We start from the raw sequence: 20,334 nt of genomic DNA on the forward strand, positions 1-20,334 counted from the left end.
GAAAAAAAAAGGCTAAAGATAATTTTGCTTTTTTCTATTTTTAATAGCTAAAATTATCATTAAATCCTTTTTTTTTTAATCACTTGTTTCCTAACCAAAGACATTTAAACAACCTATACTACTGCTCAATTAAGTTATCTAATTGATTGGGTAATCTAAATAAATTCATAAAGGCTAAATATTTTGTAAGTAAAATTACTTGTTTTACCTTAAAATAAAGGTAAAATAAAATAAAATAAATAATAATAATAATAAAAACAACAACAAAAACAAGCCATACTCTAGATAGAATGCAAACATCACATTGCAAGAAGGATGTCTACAATGTTCTCATATGAAAAACTGTATGAAAGACAGATACCCCAAATAAGTATCACTCAGCTGTTATGATATTCATAGTTGGATTTTGCAAAGCACTTGGATTTTAACACTGGATGTTGGCCTCTACTTTACTGTTGCTGGCAAACAAAAATTGTGAATAATCAAAGTGTATTGTTATGTTCATGTGAGGAAATGTAAGGTTTTGCAGGGTCCAGAAGTGGACTGAGGTCTTGCTCTCTTGGGTCTATTGCTATTTTAACTTCATAGAAACTCTTAAGAAACTTTTCTTCTGGTATAGCACTGTCATGCTCAGCCTTACTGACAAGGACATGTCAGTGGCAGTCACTATATAGACTATCAGTAAATCTGGCTGGGAGGATTCTTTGCTTGAAACAATGCAGAGCAACCAGGGCACCAGAGCTTGTAAAAATGTATAAGATTTTTTCCTTGTTACTTTTAGCTTTAATAAAATAAGGAGAATTCCTTTCTATAAAGAGAATATATATCACAAGCATCCCTGTCATTCTGATCATACCTCTCCATTTTATAGTTCTAAATTCAGCAGTGGCAAAGCTATTGCTAAAATGTGAAGCACAGATTCTCATGTTGTAATAACACTATTGCATGTGACAAGCTTTCATAAGGAATCATTTCAGAAATTAATGACATTTTTGTGTTTTTCTTCAACTCTAAATAAGTCTATTAAATTGTGACTTTTTTTTTTTTAACAGCAGTAGTGTGAGGAAAGTATATGCTTTATATGTGCACCCTATATTTTACATGCTTTTATATTTTCCTTTAAATTATAGTCACTATTAACACATATGGATGCTGAGATCCAAAATACATCCTTCTTATGGTGCTGGTTTGTTTTACACTACTTTGGACAGTAATGTGATCTATGGTGTTACAAAAATAAAAATAAAGGGAGTCTTTTAGGTTAATATGGTTTTGATAGGAAATAGCCCTCTTTTTTTTTTTTTTTTTATATATGAGTTGTTTATTAACTAGGAGTGATATGAGGCTAGAATAAGCACACCTGTCAAAGCTGGCTCTCAAGTCTTCCCCACTTTTCAAATCTTCTGGTGTCTTACCGACTCATTCTGAAGTGAAATTAATTTTTTTTATTATTGTTATAAATTCTGTTTTGTTACTTAATTATGTATTTTGTTTGTTGATTTAAGGTTGAAAAGTGAATCTAAATGTATTAAGGAGAATGCACAGTTAAGTATGTAAGCTTGTTATGTCATTAACAGCTTCCCTTGGCCATATGGGTAAAATAAATTCAAATCAGGAATATTTTCAACATTCCTATGGGGCAATTGGTAGTGTGCAACATGCATGCAATATACATTAAATAAACTCATATGAAATGATAGAATTTTAAGAATTTTTTTTTCTATAAAAATTGATACATTTTTTAAGTTAACCACTATTTTAAAAGCACTTCGATTTCACTAAGCAGAGTTAAATTGGAAAGCAAGAAGCTGGTTCAAAGAAATAACAAAGGAAAAGTGAGTGAAACCTCAGATAAAGAACAAACTTCAGAAAACTCATTGCCTAGTCTGAATTCTTTATTTTTTGTCCAAAACATTTTGCAAAGTAATTTCAGTCTGGATAATAGGATTATGATATGAAAAACTGGAAGTCAGATATAGATTTAAATTACTGAATAGTAAGAAAAACTACAATTATTTAGGAAAGATAGCCTCTGAAATGATTGATCTACATTTTGTTTTGTTAAATATATGTGTTTGGTAATAGCATTTAAATCTCTTACAGTGACTTTTTTGTAGTTAAACTGCAGTGTTTTGCAAAGGAGATGACTTTCATTCTACCTCTGTAGGATGGGAGAAGGACGGCACAGGAAGACGATTTTCATAAAACAGCTTCTCTTTTTTTAGAAAATTGATACTCACATTTCCTGTTTTGTAACTATCCCAAATGTGAAAGGTTGATTGGAATAATATTTGCTATATAGTTTATTCACAAATCAATTCCTACCTGTCCCTTGAGTAGTTTCTTCTGGATTGTACTCTCTCCATTCTTTGTAAAACATAGAACACTTTTAAAGTCTGTTTTAAGATGTAGGAGATTTTGCATACATTGCAAATATGACTATGTAATAAATACAATTGCATATGTATGCTCCCTGTGGCTATAGAAGCACATATACACAGAATAAAAGCTACAGTCAAAAGAATCCAGACTGCTTATTTTTATACTTACTGATATCCCAGGGAAAAAGGTAAAAAGCAGTTTATAAAACCTGGACAAAAGAAGGATGTAACTTTTTTTTGTACTCCCCTGGGTTGAATCTCAGCTGAAATAACTGACAGTTTTTGGACTTACCGAAGGAAATGATGAGTGAAGATAAATATCCAGATGTTTGCTGGCCAGATGTATAAGATTACATTTTGGAAGGCATGAATACTCTACCTGTGTCTTCTGAGAAAGAGGTTGTAAATAGTAAACATTCTAAATTGTCTCTACAATCTGTGAAAAAAAGGGATTAAAACTAAAACTTTTGTGTTTTGCCTTCAATGTAATTTCTTAAGAACAGATGCAGGTTGCACATGCAAATTTACATAGCATACAAGTGGAATTTTTTTAAAAGTCATTACGTCTGCATGGCTAACTTAACACCCTTTGTGCATTGTTTTTAATTTAGGGGAGATGCAGCTTATGGAACTGTCTTAATTTTCCAGCAGTAGGAAATAGGTGTGTCCAGTCTTTGAAAGTTTCCTATTTTCTGTTCCCATGTTTCAAGCTGCCTATTTACGACAACAAAAATTTAAACCTTGACTTTTTCCCCTCTTTCCCCCGCCTACGCTAAGTCTCTCCCTTTCCCACCTAACGTACAGATCTGCTTCTTTTCAAATAAATTGTTGGAAGCGGTTGCCTGCTCATACAGCAGCACAGCTCATCTCAGCTTGTGCTTGCTCTCAAACTTGGGAAGAGGAAAGAAAAGTCTTGTTAAAGTCAAGTAAATAACTTAGCTGCTAGGCAGTAGGAAAAATATTGGATTTGATTGTGTATTATTCCCATATGGGTGAGATATATTTAAAATTGAGAAGGAAACCAGCTCCCTTAAAACTTAAAGGGACAGATTTTCAAAAATTGGCAGCCAATTTTCGCCTATAATTGTACTTAATGTGGAAGGGATTTTCCTCTGCTGATGAGGGATAAGAGGGTCTTGCCACTGGACCAGCAGTAAAGCAGTGGAGGCCCCTTCCTCTAGCACGTCAGTGTTGTTACTGGCCATCTTTCCTTCTTAGGTCTAAAGAGCTCCCATGGCCCGCAGGACTCCAGGGAAGTGGGTGAGGCTGGAGCCTGCGTAGCAAGCTGCAGTGCATGGGAAGGGATGGGATGGGAAGGGAAGGGATGAAATCGTATCAGCTCCCCCCTCCTTTAGGAGCTCCAAAACAACCATGTCAAAAGTGTAAATTTTTTTTTTTTTTAAACTGAAAACTTTTACAATTGTTTAACCGTGATTCTTCTCCTGGACAGGCAGTGTTGCAGAATGCTTCAGCACTGCAAACTCCCTTAATTGGTATAGCTTGTAATTTTAAATGGAAACAGCCTTTAAGGTTTTTTGTTTGTTTGTTTGTTTATTCTGTTTATGTAGATTTCTTTGTGTTCTCATCCTGTCAGTGTGTAAACATTACAAAACATAAAAACTATATAATTACAGAAGTCCAGTCTCTCTTTAGAAAGAAACAAAAGACTTGCAGAAATCCCTGTCTCAAAGGCTGTCCAACTCCTTCTTTGCCAACTTATTCATTTCTTCCCAGTTGTGTATAAGAACAAATAGGCTCTAGAGGGTGACCTGAAGGTTGGCCTTTGCAAGCAAGTAGAAATAGACTGTTTCAATTTCAGTGTAGTCCTCCTGATGCTGCTTTGAAATGTTGTGTACTCAGGTCAAGAAAGATGCTAAAAGACAGAACAATCTGGATGTATCACCAGACACAAAGCTTGGTGTCACAAGTCTTTACCTATAGAGAAGAAAGAAGCATGGTTGAGAAGAAAATACAAGGAAGAGGGATGGATAGTTACCACAAAGAAAAATTAATTGTGGAAGTGGTATTATCCTGCTCCTATGAAGGTCTGGGGATTCTGGTCCTGGGAGCTCAGCCCTGCTCCTGGGGCAGCTTCTTTTCTCCAGCAAGACAGAATAAAGTGCCAGGGAATAACCTCGTCAGCTACAGGTTGAGTAATGAATGCAGTGGCACTTGGAAGTTGTCCCCATCTGGTGCTGTGGTCATGGCAGCATAGCATCTCCTCGGTGGGCAGGAAGCTGGACCCTTGTCATTTGCAGCTGTGGTTTCTTCGTGCTGGTGGGGAGATGGGACAATGGAGAGAAAAAACACCTATTTCAGATTTGCTCATTAAACTAATTATTTCTCAAACACATGGTGGCTTATTGATCCATGTCTGTTGCCAGCTGTTGCAATGCTACTGTGTCTCAACAACTTTATTGGCACTATAGGTTTTGAAATCATTCTGAAATTATTTTTCCTTTGGCTTTGATTTCTGTGCCTGTAGGACACATTTACTTTTTTTTTTTTTCCCTACATCTAAGAGGACTGAAGTAATTTTTGTCATAGTGAACAGGCTCACAGGTAAAGCACTAATGGAAATTTCACATATCACAAGAATAACTAAAGGGAGAAGTCAAATGGGCAGGCAAATATTCAGATAGGAAAATGCTATTGATCTGAGTGTGCAAGTGGGATATGGAAACACTGCTGGGTGTGGGGGAGAACGTGAAGAGGGATGGATGGAGCAGAGGAATGTGACAGAAAACACTAGGTATTGGGGTGGTGTGGAGTATTGTGTGCGGAGTCAGGACAAAATGAGGAGGCATGGTCTGAGGTTAATGTGAAATGAGAAAATTTATGATGGATTCATTAATGGCTACTGCGTGGCATAGTGGAGGGATAAAGCCCTGTCCCATAAAGCCTGCAGGAATTTTGCTGTTAATTACAAAGTGAGAGTTTGCACCCAAAGTGAAGGCAAGTCCTCTTTTCATATCAGGAACTCAGAAATCCTGTTTTTTTTTGCATACTGCTAAAATGAAATTTTGCAATATGGTTTGGGCAGCCCTCTCGTGCTGAAAGCACTCTAGCCACTTCCTAATTTATGCTTCAAAATCTTATGATTGTCAAAAGAATATAAGGGTTTTTCAATACATAGAACTGGAAATAGTAGCTTTTATCAGAAGAGTTGGGTAAAATTGCCCTCTACTCTCTGTTATGAGAGAGAAGACAGTGGCAAGTGGTGGAGGAACATATTTTTATATAAAATTTTCACAAGAACATTTCTTTAGAGATATTTAATTTTTTTCATTTGCTTACATTCAACAAATAGGTGTATAAATATTTGTTAGTTACATATAGATTTATATCTGTTAGTCAAGTGATGGAAGCATCCCTTGAGAGGTGCGCTACTGAGTGTTAATATAATTGCTAAAAACTTTCACACATTTTTTAGGTGGGAATAATATCCAATATGTAACGTATTTTCTGTGAGGTGACAGCACAACATTTTACACATTAATCAAAATAATTCACAGAGCTTACTTCATCTTCCACTCTAGAAGGATATAGTTACTACACAAATAACTTTAGGACAGGAAGTAAGAATAATACTGTAATTAACTGAAATTGCAGGGGAACTTAGGTAGTCAGAATGTAATTATGCAAGGCACAACTCAGTCAGGAAACAGGATTAACTTTCCTGTTCTTTTGAAAAATGCCAGATGATTGCTAATATTTATAAATGGTTTTTACACATCAACTGAATGATGATGCCTGTGACAGAGGAGTTGCCTTTAAAATTATGCTAAACAGTTGGTTCCTCTCTGACTCAGTGATAAAGATACTTCCTCCAGAAGCAGCTGTTAAATTTCCTTCTTGAAAGCTATATTTCCTTAAAGGTGACACATGCAAACATTGACTCAATCTTTATTAGTTTTTCAGGATTAATTTGATCACAGTTTATCCAAAGTAAAGTTAAATTGAAAATGACTTAATTAAACTAGTTTGTTCTAGAGGGGGAAAAAAGCGCATATTCTATGTTATGTCAGACACAGGAAAGCTCAGCATGACAGATATTGCCTCAACAGTGAAATGGACACTTTCTCTAACTTCCAAAGTATTACAAGACCACTGCTAACTTTAGCAGAAATTGTTTCTATAACCTATATCATTGCTGAAAATGTTTACTATATGGTTCAGAAGTAATGCATTAGAGTTAAAGCCAGAATTAAACTGTGCCAGAAGAAATAGAAAATGGGAGTAGCTACTAAGTATTGTCGATTTAAATCCATAGGCAGGGAGGGAATGATATTTAGTTCTGGAAGAAATTTACCATATCTGTGATTTGCTCTAAAGAAAATTTTGGAATGCTAGTTAAAAACAAAGTATGGCAGTCCACAAGTCTGACACAAGTGAATGCTGTATTGGCAACTGCTTTGAATGCTAAATATCAACAAGGTAAAAATAAGCCACAGTGTAGACCTAATGTACACTTCTGATTCCCATACACTAGACACAGTAACTTCATTGCAAACCTGCCTGGTGTTATTTTTAGGCAAGTCATGAGTTTAACCTTAGATTATTCTATTTATTTATTATTTACTTTTGAACTTGTGCTTGCAATGCTTTTAAGTATTTTAAAATTAAGTTTCTGACTACTATTTTTTTTAAAGTCAAAATTAACTTTTTTTTTCTTTCTTTTAAATTTCATGGCTTTTATCCATAATTGTGAATAAGTCCATAAATTCTCCGTTATCTGCTAGGTTGATTAACTACATTTATAATATGATGGCTATTAAATGTCACTTTATAAAAAAGCACATAATGGGATACTGATTACAGTTTAGTGTATGGTATTATAAAAAAAGTATTTTAATCTGATACTTCAGGAATATTATTCTTAATACAAATTAAAATTGTTAATTTCACATCTAATTTTACTGCATTGGCTGAGTCTACAGGGTAAAATCACAAAAATCATATCTCCACTTACTGATTTTGAGAGATTTGTTCTGCTTTTGGTATGTGTGTTCCTATGGAAATAAGATTCCGTAAGCAATGCTGTTTATGTTAGATGTCTAACTGCCAGTCTTTTTGATCAAATAGCATCCTGCACTCAAGAGCTGAAGTGTGACAGTTCCACACATTGCTTTAAGGAAAGCTAGCAGAAAGTTAACATCTGCCTTTTTGACTTCCCATAGCAGGGAGTGGATCAGTGAAGAGATAGAAAACCTTAATCCTTTGTACTCACTAAAGTATGTCTGACATCATGAACACAATTCTGTGGTATTTCTTAGGGTAAGACTTGCCAAGACTGTAAAGAAAATGTTTTTGCAGGGAGTCTTACTTTGTCCTGACATTTACGTGAGGACACAATTCGCCATGAACCTTTTAGTCTTCCTCTGTCAGAGAATAATGAAAGGAGCCTATTCATCGCAGTCTCTTGGTGTTTTTGTGGAAGAATAATAGTACAGTTGCACAGACCCACTCCTCATCTGAAATATGAGTAAGGCCTCGAACTAGAGCAATCTGTGCCCACTGCATATTTCTACCAGGATGCTGGACCGTTGCCATTGTTAATAATGTTGAACCTAAAACCAGCAACTACAAATGAAAGAAACAGATAAAAAGACTTATAAAAATCAATGCCAATAGTATAAATATACCAAAGATCATATCAGAAAAAAATATGTAGGATAACTATTTATTATTACATCAGGTTTTAAAATATTTACACTCAGAAATGGCCTTCTCTCATTTTGTAATTGTGGAATATTCCTTTGGGAGCAATGGCAGGATGTTTTCTGTTAACCTCATTTTTTTTTTTTTTTTTTTTAACTAGAAAAGGAAGGCAATTTCTAGCCAATTTTTTTTTTTTCTTCCCCTCTTGTAACTAGGTAATAAACTTGTATCTAAAGAAACACTTGCTAGAAATTGCTGTTATCTGTTTAAAATTTACGGAAACTCTGTATTTTAATGGTACAATAACTAATGCTCAATTATAGAGGAATTCCTCCGGAAGAACAAGTCATGACTGCAAGTGCCAAATAAATCTGGTGGTGTGACACGGATAGTAAAATTTCATAACAATAGTAATCTGAGGATCATATTTTCAAAGCAGATCATGTTGATAGTACTACAGCTGACCTGGCTATGTTTGATTTGGTGTGTATGTGAGGTATAATGCTACCGAACTATTGAGGATTGAACAGGGTGACTCCCTGTACATGAGGTGAAAAGTGATGAAGTTATAACCCAGATGAAATACATTTTTAATAAAATAAATTGGACCGAGGTCACAAGAGTTCTCAGAAGCATGAGCCTTTCCAGAGTTTGGTACCCATAATTATATTGTCGCAACCTGAATGTCTCATAACCTAATGAAAGGGAGACAAAAGAAGAGAACTTTTTAAAATTGGAATGTTACTATATAGAATTAATATAAAAACTGAATCACCACAAGGAGTTTCCAGGTAGGCATAAATTAGGCATACTGCGTAGAAGGAGAGTTGCAATTTCACACTGAACAAGATTGCTACTGTGACTAGTGCTGGAGTTGACAAGGAAAGAGTAAAATTTTTAGATGCAAAATAAGCTCAGCCTCCATGTCCTTGTGGCATTCTGTTCAGTAACGATACTTTTTTTTTTCTTTTTTTTCTTTTTCCCAAATAATTCTTCAATCTTTTTTCAAAAAATGAATGTGTTCTCAGTTAAAATGTCAATGTTTATGCACTTATTTTTTGCCAATTCATTAGACAGATGAAGAAGATGAAGATGAAATATTTTTTTACATTATTATTATAATATTTTTATTTTTACAGACATAATAAATTATTATTATGTATTCTTTTATATAATTTTAAAATAACTTCTACTGTTGAAAGTACAAAACCAAAACTAGCAACAATGTTTAATTCTCCTGTTTTATTACTTGTTAATATATTTGCTCTTATGATTTGAAAAAAATATATATTTTAAAACACTGTTGTGATTTAAGTCAATTTTTTCAGATCACAAACATTCTGGTCAAAATATACAGCTGTCTTCTTTGAGTTATCTATTCTTCATTTATTCTGGAAATATGGTAAGGAACTTAAATTTTCTTACAATTTGAGGCTTCCAATTAAATGAGACAGTCCTGTCAATTCAAAACATTTTAAAAGAAAGTTTAATTGTTTTTAAGACTAGAAGATTTACTTTTGGCTTATTTTTCATATTTATTTTTATTTATTTATTTGCAGAGGTGTTTGCATTGTTTTCATTTAATGAGTGAATCAGAAACTTTAATGTTCTAGTTGACTGAAGCAACATGCTAAGGTTTTGATATAATCATGATTTCAGCCATATAAATGACATGCAGCATGCAGAAAATAAGATTATTTTTCATTTTCAAGAAGCAGAAGAAATGAAGGAATAAGGACTTAATTTAACACTTGTTATCGAATATAAGTGACAATAAGAATCTTAAATAAAAATAATATCTCAGAATTCACATATCATTTGTTTGCTGGAAACATTAATTTTACTGTGCAGCACAGGGAGTAATTACTACAGTAAATGGTTATTTTGCAGTGCCTTGAATATTTTGATGGGATTGATTCTTTAAAAAATATGTAGAATCATTTTTTTATATAAAATTTAGATAAAGTTTAATCCCATGTTCATTCTAAATACATAATCACTTTACAACAACACAGCAGCAAGTACCTAAACCTAGATCTTAAAAATTTAGGTACCAAAATTAATTTTCAAGGTATGTAAGTCTATCGAAACACCATCATTTTGAGAGGTAATTTCACAAAGCAGATATTTAAATATTTCTTTGTTAGAAAGGATTGAAAATAGTGTCTACTGAAGAGCCTGTGGCATTAGTACAACAGTGGAGTAGGCTCCCTGATAGCACTAGGGATAAAGGGGAAAAAAATTTCCATCATTCAGAGTTCTCATCACTTCAGAAGATTAGGTGACCTAAGGAAAAGGTACAAACATATCTGCAGTTGTCGTGGAGAAAGAAATAGGCATGGTAATGTATGAGTTGAATATCTTAAGAAGAAGGTTCTACAATTTGACTTACTATTTTGGGCAAGAGACTGTGAACAGTTGCAAGGTAAGGACTGAGAATAGTTGCTGCTGTTGCTTGAGAAATTAGGGGGTCATTTGCATTGGAGCCTCCCATACGCGTGGAAAAGGTCAGCGGAAATATTACTAGGGACGTGTTGAGGCTCTAGCACTTCCCTGATGGCTTAGAAGGGAGGGCCTTTCCCTTACTGCACTGTGACTTGTAATGTACTTTACATCCAGCCGTAGTGGAGGAAGTATGGAAAAGTCATCTTTGCAGGAAAAAAATGTTTTTGAACCTGTGCACATTTAATGGATAGCTATTTTTATATGTTTATAACATTATAAATATATGGAGTATTTTCTATTTTAGAATATTTACTTGAGACAAATGAAACTATGAGGGGTAAGGCTGCTCAGGTAACAAAAGATATTGCTTCTTCTAAATACATCTTTAAAATTGAGTCATACAACCATTGGATGGCAAACAACTTTTGATAGTCAATGTCCTGTTTGTACTGAAAACTTCAGAACAGCATTGTGATTTTCGGTGTAGGTATTAACTTTTTCAACTGCTACTAAATTGTAACTATTAAGTTGTACATATAAAAATAAGTATGGCTGAGGATCTTATTAGACAATATTCTTACAATTTTTATGTCATGTTCAATACATTTTTGATTGTATTTAATTATAAAATATAAAACATTTTTTAAAATTATGTTGATGATCCCCTCATCATGGAGACATTGGGTTGTCAGTAGTTCTAGAACCAGAATCAGAGATTTCTATTTGCCAGCCTAAAGAGAATTATTAGTCACATTCTCAGGTCATATCTTAAACAGTCATGGACTTCTGAACCACTAGACTGCATACTTTTTAGCATGATAACCTGTGAGGGAGGCAGATCAGTGCACTGACCCAAAGAATAATCAATATAATTTTCCAACTTGTTGTGTGATCCTGAATCAATATCCTTGCTGTGATGCTGAATCAATATGAGAATAAAACATTAAAGGAAAATGTATAGACTTGAGCATCATTTTCTGATATGTTTTTAAAAAGTTTGGATTTAAGGGATGACAGTGTATTATTTTTCATGTCTGAATGGAACAACATAAGGAATACTTTTTCCTCTGAGAGGATGAAGAACATTATCTCTTCCAGAATATCTGTGTTGTGTAGTAATTGCTCTTGTGGAATTAATTATCTGCTACTCAAGGGAACATACTTAATCGAGCTGGTTTATTTCTGATAGCTGTGGAAACACAGAACTTATTGCCAACTCTAAGACCCTTCTGACAAACGAGAATCACTTTTTATTAATTTTCTCTGCCTTAGTTTGCAGTACCCCAAATAACTAGTTTCAAGATAGCTTAGGTAATTCTACCCAACCTGTAGTAACCAGACACTTAAGAAAGTCTTCACACTTGGTGGGTTTTATTTCATTTTGTTTTGAGCAGGAGTTAGTCTATCCATTCTATAATTGCTAATAATCTTTTTGTAAAGGTAAGCATGTTTCAAACGGTAATACTTTTATAAAAACCTTTTTCTGTATGTGAAATGCCTCAAAAGAGACAAAAATATTATTTTGTACAATATGAGTGTTATTTTACTACTGCCAGGTTCTGACTCAACAGCAATGTATGTATATATTTTTGAATGAAAGATTTTTCCAGTTACTCAGTGTTCAAGATGGATTTATTATGAAACATTCAAGTGCCATTAATGTTTCTTGTTCTCTTTGAGCAAAATAATAGCTTTTGTGGAAACAACGTTCATTTAATTCATTTCATCACTCTTAAAATTGTGATGCTAATGGTTTATTTCATTGATCTACTCTCTCACTGGAAAAAAAAAAAGGCAAAAAAGACAAAAATTCTAATTTAAGACAGGTTAACCTCCACTCCTGTATAAAGTAAATGGATATGGCAGTGACAAAACCGTCAGTCTCTCTACCTGTCTTATTAGACTTTAGAAGCAGTAGTCTTTAGTTTAATAAAGGCCCTGTCTTCCAGCTGGATTTGTGAAGGGAAATGCTCCCACACAGAGCTCATTGTAACTAATGCTGCTTTTATGTGCACATGCTATAACTATGCTTATGGCATTTGATACAGTGAAAGAAATCTACTTGTTATACTAGCCATCAGTATTTTATAAAAGTGAACAATTTAGCATGCGATATCTCAATAACCTTCATATTATAAGCTTCTATTTATCATTTAAATAATTTTCATTGGGTATTGCTTGTGGTTTTTTTTTTAATGTTGTTGCTTTCCATATTCACTTTAAACCTTGATTTAAATTCCTTATGCCTTTTGCAGTACATTACCAATAAATGCTTCTTGCACATTGTTCATTTTATAGCAGAGAATATTACTTTTTTATTGGTAATTGTACAGCAGATTAGTATGTGGTGAAAAAAAAAATCCATTCTTTTCCTAAGGCACAAAACCAAGTTCCTGTCTGTTTTGCGGATGTTAAAAATCCCTTGACACTCAAAGAAGAAGAGTGGGAGTATTAACTCTCAGGAACCCTTGGCTGAGTATCCATGAAAAGAGTCTTTCTCCTCCCAGCACAGGGGACTAAGCTTGTTAGGAATGCTTACTGTGAAAGAAACACTTTATGTAATCTTAATAAATAAAACAAATTTAAGAGCATTTTCTGAAACAGGAGGGGAGGAATGGGACCTAGTTCAACTTTTTATGTTATTAAGAAATATACAGGGTAGGACAGATTATCTGAGGATTTGTCCAAGTTTCTAAGCATGAACTGCTTTGGGGAAAATGACTGTAAAAATAATTTTCCCTACCTATTTTTAATATTTAAAAACTGTGGGGGGAAAAAGTCACTTTTCTCCCTCTTCCAAAAGGTATGTAGAATAAATAGACAAACCACCTGCACTGTAAAGGTCATAAGGGCCTTGAAAGTAACTTAACATGATGTAGAAGAATTATTTGAAATGACGAGATTGTCAGTCAGGGTGACTGCCCTAAGTAGTAGAGTAATATTAGTGACTGCCACATAAAAATAAAGGGTCTTCCACAATAATTTAGTATATTCAAAGTCTCTAGAGGGTCTCTTACATATTACAGATTTCACCGATTTCCAAACTTTTCCAAATATATAAGGATATAACCCCTCTAGCTACAAAAAAACAAGCCTGTAGAAACTCAAAGAGATTCTTCGAGGTGTGGGCTATCTCAGCCAACACCAGTCTGGCAGATAGCAGCATATAGGGCTACTGTGCCTAGTGGAACTGCTGGCTTCCTGCGCTAGAACCCAGGGCTTTGTGTTAAGACAAACAGGGAGAGCGGGTGCCAAGAGAGACAGCCCTGCAGAGCTGTGGATAGATGTTATTATTTTTAAGAAGAAGCTGTCTGGTGATATAACAGGGCTGACCTTGTTAGTGGAAGCTTCATAAATCTTTCTTAAGTGAAAGTTCCTGGCCGTGCAGGTTGGAGGGCAGACAAAAGAATCAAAAGAGCCAGGATGTGAAGTCTCTGTACTGTACATGTGAGGGCTGCCTATGAGACTCTGCAATAATACAACAATAGCCAAGATTGCAAGGCATAGCTTCAGTTCACTGCCTGCTTTCAACTGCTTCTAATAACAGTTTTAATTTTAGATTCCTCATGGCCTTCTCCATAAATTCTTAAAGCCATAGCAATTTGCTAAAAATAAATACATTAATTAATTAAATGCTATTGAAAACACTATTGAAAAAACTCTCTTAGTGATATAGTTCAAGATGATGATTAGAATAGAAAACAAAGATATAGAGTGGCTAGAATATAAATGTTTGTTTTGTTTTGACTTTCCACATATTTGCTGTGCTGTGATGACAAGATATATAATATAATGTAATGTAATATAATATAATATAATATTGGTCAACCTACAGGAGACCATTTTCTGTTGTTATCATCTGGTAATTGTCTGAGTTGGATACTTTGCTGTACAGAACCTTCTCAAAGCTGGCTGAAGAAGCTTGCTGAAGAAGCTGGCTCCTTACAGATGGGATGCTGCCAGTCTCGCGGTCCAGAATGAAACTGAGAAACCTTCTTTGTGGTTAATGTTTGCACCTGTTCAAACATGATATATATGTATGTGGGATATACATAGCCTGTCTTACTCCATCAGAGCTGAAGCCACGAGCATTGGTGTTTGCCAGATGTGTACTGGTGACACTACATATAGGATAGGCACTTTTCAGTTCCAAAAATCACAAGACTTATCTAGTTGAGCTAACTGGGCTTACAGTGTAATTTATCTTGTTTTGTGTTGCAGCAGTATTAGAGATCACATAATCCCTAATTTGGGGTTGTGCATGAAACTTTCCTCTTATAGCTCCATGCAGTTGTGCATAAACAGGTGGAAATCAGTTTTGTTACACTGAAATCCATATTTATTGTGTAAGAAGAAATTGAAGGACTAAGAAATGGAAGTATAATGTTTAGACAAGTATTCAGGACCAGCTTTAAGGCCATCTGAATTGAGTAGGGAGACTTCCCCCCCCCCCCCCCCCCCCGGAGCTGGGACAGGAACAGGATGTATGTTGGTAGAGTTTATGTGCTGTAGTATTTCTAGGGAAGTTTTCCTTTCTTTATTTGCTATTTTAACATTTCAGCATACCATCATTTCCCCAAGTGGAAAATTTACACGAGGTGAAACATAATGAAAACAAATGAGCAAGACTTGATTGGCTTTGCAATTTACGTGAAATGTTGGCAAGAGCTGTGATTAAGAGTTCAAATTCACACAGGCTTAATCAAAAAGAAATTAAAATCCTGTAAAAATTCTGCTCAGGATTCTCTTACAGAAACCAGAATTGTCAGCAAGAGCTAATTTTGTGTGTTTATATCAAGACCTGGAGAAAGGAATAGGAAATAGAGCATAATGAGCAGTCAAAATGTAATTAATACATGTACATCAGTATACACCCAGAAAATGTGATAACCGATAGTCGGTGTATAGCTGTGAGCTTGGGACAATGTTATCCAGTGGAAGACACAGGCTGATCTTGTTGGCAGGGAAACATACCATCCTTGTGGGTGCTGCTTCATCATTCAAGTTAGAAATGAATGAGCTCAAAACTAACAGTGGATAATGGGCAGTCTTAATGTCCCTCCGGGTAAATCTGTCTTGACATCTCATCATATTATATATCTCCTCATATTATACCCCATGGTTTTTTGTTCAATAGTTCAGGAAATTCTTACTGTACATGTTGGAAATTTTTAGGCAACATGTTATAATTAAATGAAATCAGAGTAGGTTATTCTCTGTATGACAAAATTATCATTCACAGTATCCATCATCAGGAACACAAGTCCTGCAGTGCAGTACAATTTAATTACTTGCCAGGGAAGAAATTGAAAAGAAATCTAACAGGTTTTAAATGGAAGAAAAGAAATAGAATAGGAAGAATTTGAAAAGAGTTAATGCTCATTTGACGGAAAAATTACAAGTATTAAAGATTTAACCAGTATCATTCTTTTACACAATCATTTGAAGCTTAGGAGATGGGAGAAATGTGGTTTTTAAAATGAAAGATAGCATATCAGGAAAAGGATTTCATTATTTCAGAAGTGAAGATTGAATTATTTATGCTAACTGTTAGTATTTTCTTACTGTGGCCTGCACCACTTATTTTATAGCAAATTTCACAAAAGTGTAGGTAGGAAAAGAATTTGGCCCAATAAGTCTCACTGTAGATGCCCTGACACTCCCATTCTTTCCAGTCTTCACCTAAATGATAAAAAAAAAATAATAAAAAAAATCCATTGTTTCCAGTGTATGGATTTATATAGGTCAGTAAGGATCAAAATGAGCAATGTCTGTATTCTTGTTAACTAAAGTTCACCATAACTTTTGAACCTGAGTAGGGATTATTTTTTTTTTTTTAAAGTGGAAAATAAAATCTAATAGTTTCACTAGGAACATGTTCTGGGACAACTAATCATTTCCTTTTTGTGGGTGTGACCCTTTAATATGTTTGAAGTATTTTGGCAAGTATTTCACAACTACAAAATTACAAAATTTGAAATTTGCCAAACATATGATCCTGATGCACTCTAGGCAGACAACAGCTTACAACAAGTAAGAGAAAATCAAGGTGCTACAATTTGTAATGTGTATTGCTGCCATACTAGGAGATCCTTGTTTTAGCCAGCTAAGATCTTTTATATTATGGGGAGTGCAATCAATAAATTGTATGCTAGTAACAACTGTTCTATGTATCACATCATATTTCTGTATTTAGGGGCCCAGATCAGGGTAGAGGGTCCCCACATTTTATTATACTAAACTGTACCTGTTCAGCTCTCAAAGCCAGGTTAAGAAGAGTTGTTTTCCAGTTCATGGTAAATGCACCACCAACAACAAAAAAATCACTTCCTTCTGCCAAAGGGAAACAAAGCAAGACATTGAACAGAAAACTCCATTTACCAAACATTCCGTCTTGCTCAGTGTCTGTGGCCTTACTAAGGAATTGCAAATAGTGCAAAATAAACAAACTACATTATTTGTAAGAAATCTTCATGGGTAACTACTCAGATGATAGTTTGCAATAGTCCTTTAAAAGTAGCCAAAGATGCTTTTGACATAATGGTTTATATGCTTTAAGATGGAGCCTCAAATATCCAGATTTATTTAGCAGGAAAACATAAACCTACATAAATCTACATAAAGTTCTGCTTTTTTTTATTTTTATTTTTATTAACAAGAGATTCAGTGGACACGCCACTCCAGTTTTTATTGTGGGCTGTAGATATTGGAAATGAATGCATATACTATATATGTGGTTCTGTAAAATACATTGATACTGTAAATCCTGCAAAAATATTAGCATGGCCCACTGACAGCTTTCAAAACCACATTCATTCAGTAAATGTTCAGAGTACACCGGATATGTCAAGTTGCACTTTGGCAACAAGTTTCTTGGAGATGCCCAATACTTTGTTTATGATTTAAGTGATGAGATTGGAAGGAAGAACCACGACAAATGCAAAATAAAGTGGCTTGTGATATATATTTTATCTAACTGTTAGGTAGTCTGTATAAACTGTTGAATGAAGAAAGGGACCATCTTGACTTAATCAGAGTAATTGCTGGAGATTTAAATACTGTTGCACACAAGTAATTTTTTATGAAAACTGATTTGAGGGAGCCTGCATTTAATATAAAAAGCAGACTTCTTTGCTGGTATCAGAGTGAGAACAGCACTATGATCTGTGATGACAGCACGTGACATGTCCAGTGTCCTAGGATCCAGTAGTTGTTTTGCTTGGCCAGCGTCACACAGCAAATTCCACAGGATTTTGTCCCCCGTTGACTGTGCTGGTGACAAGATCTCAAGTCAGTCAGCAGACAGAAAATCAACAGCTATTCAGCATATTGCTTGCATGTGCTTGACTCTACTGTTTTCTGTAAGGTTTACTAGCTGCTTTCATTATTTTTTGCAGTAAGCATTGCACTTTCTGATCCAGAACAAGTTTAGAAAGCTATAAAAGCTGATTTTGTGCTGCTTTTTTACAGTTTTCACTGTGTTTAAAAGTAGAAGCACATGACAGTTTATTGAGTTGCATTGATTTTAATGAGTTTTCAACAGCTCATCTTGCATTTATTTATTTATTTATTACAAAAAGGTTGCAATCGCAATGTGAAAAAAGCATCTCAGTTAGTAGTTCAGATTACACCATAAAATGAGAGATTTCCTATTTCTTTCTTACTGACAAAAGTTGGCATCCTCTTTGTTTTTCAGCATTTGAAAAAAGTGCTCTAACAAATACACTTGTTTCTTGAAAAGAATTTCCAGTTACATGTACTAGAGCTTCTATGTGCATACCTGTAAAAAGGATACAGGGAAATAGAGTTGAATGTTCACCCATTAGTGAAGCCTATTTCTATCTGAGTTGTACAGTGGTTCATATGCTAATGTATGGTCCTCACAACTAGAATATCTCATTGCCTCACAAGTGATATTAACGATCCCCTTCCAAGAGTATATGTTCTTTTCAAAGTACCTTTTTCAAACATGAGTAGAAGTATATATATATATATGCATATATTTATAACTATGTACATATATGTTTTAAATGTATATATTTAAAGACATTTCATTTTTTTTTTTTTATTTTTAAGGGAATTTCTTTATCTATTCTGTCCTTCTTATCAAATATGCCATTAGAAATTACAGAATATTTTAATGGTCTATATTTAATGGTTTAAATGTTAAACCATATAACTTTGATGACTTTTTCTTGTATCATACTGATCCTTATTTTCATACATGTGTAAAAAGATGCTGTCAAAAGGGGGCATATATGTGTGAATTATATCTAAGTTGTTTTCTCAGGAAACAGTGATTCATGAATGCCATTTGAAGATGACCTGACTTTGCAAAGGTGAAAAATGTCAAGACTTTTCTCACAGTTGAAGGCCCAAATGTTGGTTTCATGCTGCATGTTTTCATGCTATATGTATATCAGCAGCACAACTGTCTTTCAAAACATGCTTTTCCATGCAGGAACGGAAGAAGCTTTTTCCCTTATGTATTTAGTGTACTTGGTGGGAAGGGGTGGGAGCTAACCCACTCCTCCCATTCACCTCCCCCTCCCAACAAAAACAAAACTACATTTCTTTTTATTCCCTCTGCCATGGACTTAACATATGAGCATTTTGTAAGAACATTACATAGTTGATTTCTTCATAATGAGTATTTGGCTATAAGCAAGCTATAGTAGTATTCAAGGGGAAAAGTGTGTATCTGCGTGCAGAATTTTATGTGGGTAGGTTACCTTATAATAGTCTGACACTTTGTGCAGATGAGAAATAAGCTGAGCTGTCACCAAAACACAGACACATGCATGAATATATACACAAGGAATTAAAAATAAATAAATAAATAAATAATATTTAAAAATTAAAAATAAAGCAAAACATACTAGAGAGCAGAGAGTATCTTTAATATTCATTTATTTACATGTCCCTAAAAATATTTTTTTCACATTTTTCAGTCAAATTATGTATTGTGCAATCTATCTTCCTTTCTTCTTTGTACTGGATCTTCAGAGGTGGTTCTAGTATTTTTATGTTGGTCTTTAAGTGTGTGTAAGCAAAATGCTGAAGTTTTGAGCAGTTTTGCAATGACAAGAAATTAAAAACCTGGTATGCTCTGGGAGGAAGTCTGGCTTCATGGTACTACCCCTGACTGGATAGGACTCACAGTGCAGAAGTCCCTGCACCTACACAGCTGTTACTGCTTGCACTGCAACATCCCTAGCCATCATATCAAAGAGAACAGTTATCCATATCCAATGGGATGACTTAAGTGCCTTAAGCAGCAGCCTTTCAGATGATGAATAGTACTTTCCCATATAAAGCACAGATTTAGGACTGCAGGGAAATGCTAAAGCATGAGAAAGGCAGAATTTGACTATTGCTTGTTTGAAGATTACTTTTGCTTGTCTCCATTTCAGAACAGTGCCTGCCATTTTGGACATCCATACCTTTCCCTATACACTCGATGAGGGATAGAAGCACTCTCTGAACTTCATGTCTGACTTTTAGGTGTTTCTCACTGCGGTTCTGACTACATTTGTAAAACTGGGTACAAATGATATCCATGCTGGGAAAAGCTGGGATTAAAAGGAAAACTAAACAGCTGACACAGCCAAGGATTACAGTCCCACTTCTTGTTTTACAGTGACAAACAGAAATTAATTGAATTGAGTTATCCTGCTGAGTGTAATTTACAAAACAAAGTTGTGGTGAGTTCCAGAGGGAGCAGTAGTGAGTGGTGGCTAGACATACAGGAGGGAAAAGGGGAAGACCAGTTGAAAAGGGACACATGATCACCACAATGGTTATAGCAAACGAGATGGGCTTTGCCATGGAGTCTGACTTCTTCCTT

The 20,334-nt window shown here is 34.7% G+C and overlaps 1 protein-coding gene and 1 long non-coding RNA gene across 5 annotated transcripts in view; one reads left to right on the forward strand and one right to left on the reverse strand.

Annotated features, from left to right (window-relative positions):
• AGMO (alkylglycerol monooxygenase) overlaps window positions 1-20,334 on the forward strand; it is a 194,525-nt gene that overhangs the window by 28,987 nt on the left and 145,204 nt on the right. The window lies entirely within an intron of this gene.
• Window positions 1,292-9,178, reverse strand: LOC310895861. The gene is made up of 2 exons (XR_014581006.1): window positions 4,516-9,178; window positions 1,292-4,316 (listed from the first exon to the last, which is right to left on the reverse strand). It is a non-coding gene; the product is annotated as an uncharacterized lncRNA (long non-coding RNA).

Source organism: Anser anser (genome assembly GCF_964211835.1).
Source record: "Anser anser genome assembly, chromosome: 2".
Classification (NCBI taxonomy): Eukaryota; Metazoa; Chordata; class Aves; order Anseriformes; family Anatidae; genus Anser; species Anser anser.